This window comes from Condylura cristata, unplaced genomic scaffold (genome assembly GCF_000260355.1).
Source record: "Condylura cristata isolate star-nosed mole 26May11 unplaced genomic scaffold, ConCri1.0 scaffold00016, whole genome shotgun sequence".
NCBI classification, from domain to species: Eukaryota; Metazoa; Chordata; class Mammalia; order Eulipotyphla; family Talpidae; genus Condylura; species Condylura cristata.
The window spans coordinates 33,213,331-33,218,080 of NW_004567117.1; the positions used below are offsets into that span (position 1 = coordinate 33,213,331).

At 41.4% G+C, this 4,750-nt stretch overlaps 1 pseudogene; it reads left to right on the plus strand.

Moving 5' to 3' along the window:
- Window positions 1-455: 455 nt before the first annotated feature.
- Window positions 456-4,750, plus strand: part of LOC105853709 — a 14,428-nt pseudogene continuing 10,133 nt past the window's right edge.

Consider the following 4,750-nt stretch of genomic DNA (forward strand, 5'->3'; position numbering starts at 1 on the left):
GTTTGACAATCTTGTGTTTGATTAATTAGAGGAAATTTATGGAAATGTAGTAGAGCTCCTCAGATATCCCATGAAATTTCTTCCTTTCCTCATGGGGAGCACATGAAATATCTTTGACCTATTTAGTATTTAACTCATAAATTGCAGCATAATGGGGAGTGTTCTTACTTGGGAAAAATGTTAAGCCTTGGCATGGGCATGAATATTAATATCAGTGTTCTAAAAAAATGATGTGAAACTTTTTAAATATCTGGTATGTTCTGATATAATATTGCTCGTCAATCCCAGTTGTTTCCTTGTCAATTATGTTATTAATAGATTTTTAAATATAGTTATTTCAGAATTTTGGCATTTGCCAAAATTGTTTTTGGAGAAATTATCAGGAAGGAGCTCTTTGCCGCTCTGAGGTCCAGCCCGCGAACTGGTGATGGACCTGGCCAGGGGGACGTGTGCTGATGACGGGCTGTGAGTCTTGGCACCTGGGGATTCTGCTGGAGCTCATGCTGGCGCTCATGCAGACTCTCCCACTGCACCGATGGCGGGGTAAGGAGCTCACTTCAGTTTCTGTTTGGAGTTCTTAAATTTCCTGTTCTCCCATGATTAGTGAACACCTTTAGAACCATGACCCTGAATTCTTCCTAAAATAATTTGCTTATCCCTGTGCCTTTAAGGAAGTTTACTCTTGCTATTTTATTTTTTTCAAGATTCATTTATTTATGCATACAGAACTGAGGTATAGGCCAGAGGTGCTGGGATGGTAGGAGAATTTACCAGAGACAGAGTGGGCATCAGAACAGGCAGAGTGATGAAATACACTGCTGAGGAAGCAGTGGGCAAGGCGGGAGAGATCTGCTGCACCATGTGGGTCACCTTCTTGGCTGGGGATCGAACTCATGCTGAGGCAGCTGGGGCTAGCTTCGTAGTGCTGCACTTTAACTCATTGCGCCACCAGGGAGGGCCCCTACTCTGGCTATTTTTTTCGACACCTGCTCCTCTCCCACCCACTTCTGCCTACCTCCATGGGTTAGCTGGCTCCACTACCTCTCTGGGTCTTGAAGGTGTGATCATGTCAGGATGATTTCCTTTGGTGTTCAAGAGCGGATCCTCCTCTGGCTGCCCAAGCTTAGGGTCTGGCTGAATTCTTAGGTGTGCACATCTGCTCTCCCACTGGCTATGCTGGGGCAGCGTTGTGTGTGTGATGTTGGCCTCACTCAGCTGTCCCCCGATGCTGGGGCTCCAGTGAGTAGTGCTCAGGGAGTGCTCCCTGTCACAGTGCTTATCATGGTCTGCATGGTGGCTGCCTCTGAGTGTCCATAGGGCAGGTGTCTGAATGGCAAATGGGCAGTTTTGGCAATGGATAGGCCTGAGGTTTGAGGAAGGAGGGAGTCTAGACATCTGCTCTGCAGATGGGGGAGCTGCTAGCCCTCCCAGCCATATTAGCTTGTCTTGTGTTGTGCATGGCTTCTGCTGTCTGGCACCCAGGACTGCAGGTCTGGCCAAAGTTGTGATATGCTTTTCTGATGTGGATCATTAGTGAGCTATTATGGAGCCAAGCTTCAGGGAGCTTGCTAACAGGCTCCATAGGGTGGGAGAGGGCTCTAGAATGGTGCCCACCAGAACTGGGTGCTTGCCCATGTCTGGGGATCATCCCTAAAATTTACTGCTCTTATCCAGATGTTGGAAGAGTGGTAAGTGGACATCTTCACTGTGCTCTGGGTGCTTCATAAGCCATTGCTACTCTGCTGAGTTCTGGCATGAGTGAGTCTCTCTGTAGGCCTTTAAGTGTGGACTCTGCATTTCATAGGGTGCTGTGATACTCCTGGGTTGTAGTTTTGCCTGCCCTCAATTCCAGGGCTCTGGGGATTCATCTCCCCTGATTCTTAATGAAGGTTTGGTATGCCCAGTGACGGCACAATGTTTCCCTGCTCCTTAGGGAAACATTCCACACTTCTGGGATCCCTCCAGACTGTCAACTGTGTTCCCAGGAGTGGGATTACTTCCCTGGTGGGAGCGTATCTCTGTATCTCCTACCTGTCTCAATGTCCTTTTAGCCTCAGTTGCAGAAGTTCTACTTATTCAGATCTCAAATATTCTTCCCTGAAAATAGTTTTATAGATGGTTATAGACAGTAGGAGGTGAATTGAGGTTCTTTCTATGCCTCCATTTGAACTGGACCCATTGAAAATAATAGAGATTATACCCAGTGCCCAGACTAGTGTGTGGCATTCAGGAGGTTGTTCGATATCTGTACAAAGAACTATTATTTACTTACACTTTAACTAGCATTATGATTAAGTAATATGGAACTCTGTGTGAGCTTATAGCACAAAGGCAATTCTCTCTTTACCACTCGTGGGTTATTTTGGTATTAGACTGGTGGCTGCTAGGAGGCTTAAGTCACTGACACTAAAACTGCCAGAGAGGGCACGCCTGTGAGGTTAAAACACCCTTTCTGAAGTGTCTCACATAATTTCATTCCTTAGAAATCTATGTATATAACATTTCCTGCTCATTTACTTTCTTTCAGGTCATAATTTCAGTCTTATCTTCACATCTGATTTTTTTTTTATCCTTTCAGTAGGACGTGAAAAACCAGAAATAAAGGGACCTCCAAGCTATAGCTCCAAAACTGGTGCTACAAAGGAATAGCTTTCTCCAATTGTCTGGGGCTCACAGAATGAGTTTGCCAGCTAAATACTGACCCTGAGTTTCAACCTTTTCCACATGTTAAGTACTTTTACATGTTCCATTTTTCTTCTTTATCTTTTCAATTTTCCAACATAATCTGAATTCAGCTCTCGTCTCCAGGATGCTTCCTCCTTGCAGACCCTTGCTGCCATATATACCCTCTTGCAGGGGACAAGGCATCATTAAGCAGCAGCCCTGAGCCCAGACTGACCCCTGCCAGCGGCAACTGACCTGTTCCTTGGGCAGGTTGGTCCTAGATCAATAGGACACTCTTGGACCCATCCCTAGGACCAAAAGACAACTGTGAAATAAATTTTCCTCAGTTATTCCAGTACACATTTGTGTAGGGAATGAGCAACTTTAACAAGCTTGGTCTCTGTGGATATTGTTTGAAAACTGCTTATTATGTGGATTTTGCATTTGGCTGAAAGTTTTTGCAAGTGAACCTAAAGCTAGCAAAATCCCACCTACTGAGAGGTTTCCTAGTCTGCAAAAAAAAGAACCCTCAGCTTCAAAGCATTTCTCCAATTTATAAACATTTCTCCTGCAGCTCCAATTGCCAGCCCTGACTCTGAAGCTTGTCTCACAGCATATTTCTCTATCTAGTCAAACCAAATATAACCCGTGCTTGTCACCCTCAGAACCAATTTAGGAAAGGCTCCCAGGAGAACTGGAGAGAGAGAAGGTCAGCAAAGAGTGCCTGAGTTTACGGTTTGAGAACACATCATGCGTTCAACTTAGCACAGACAGAAGCTCCACAACCGCTCCTTCAACAGAGCCGCCTGGGAGAAGATGCCAGTCCCAAAGGTTGATTTTGTTTTAAAACTTACTATTTCTCTCTCTGTCTCTAGTATTTTCTTCTTAAGTCTCAAAGGTAATACTTGCATATGGCAAAAAACCCACTGCATAATGAAAAGTAAATGTCTCTCTCACCTCAGACCTTCAGTCCCTTCTCCAGAGACAAACACTGTTAAGTTTCTTACCTTCAGAGACTTCACATGCATATGCAAGCATATTGCCTTATTTTAACAATATATGTCAGAGAAGAATAGTCCCACCATTCTGTATGTTGTCTTTATCCCTTAACAATCTCAACAATATTTCCATAACCAGTACACAGGGACGGAGTTCAGACTTGATTGTGGCTACCAAGTGTTCCACTGTTTGCAACTAACATAGGGAAGCACAGTTAAACTGTTTTAATCTTTTGCAACTAGAAGAAAAGTACTATAATAGATATCTTTGTAATTTCATATTTGCAAAGCCCAAATAGACTTCTGAGAAATTCCTATTAGAAATTCTCATTGTTTAAGTCATATGTACATTTCACGAAACTGTAGATGCCATTAGATGCATCTGATTATTACTCTTAGCAATTAGTAATCCCAAATGTATGAGATTATTAGGCTCCTTATATTTTCAACAACACTGTATTACTTTATTACATAAGTCTATATGATGAAAATATTTCATCTACAAAAATGATGAATCGTGCATATTTTAGCCTCATTTAAAATAATTACCCCTACCAGTCATTAGTTTCTTCATTGGTAAAATAGGAATAATACCCCAAATTATAAGACCAAGCCCAAAGTGTTTCTGTGAGGTTTAAATAAATTAATACAAGTAATGTACTAAGCATTATCACCCAACTTTTTTTTCTATTTTCCTTCTTCACCTTTCCAGCATACTAACATGATTTGAATTTTGTTTCCTTTTCAGAATGTTCCTTTCCTCATATCTGCCAGACAAAATATCAGTATTTGGGCATTTACTGCTTCTTATCTTTATTGCTACTTAGACTGCCATTGCTGCCTTGTTTTAATTCTATGTACAGTTCATGTTTCTATACATGTGAATAGTCCATTCTTGTATTTTGTTTTCCTTTTGGACTATTTTTTCCCCACATTTATATTAAAATTAACAACTCCTAATATATTGTTTATGGAAAATTTTTTCTTGTGCTGATATTTTAAATTTTTAGGTAGGTTAATGATTAACATATTTATTTTTGCAGTTTGGTTTTTCTTTTTTTATTTTCTTTTTTTTAAATTTTTTTAAA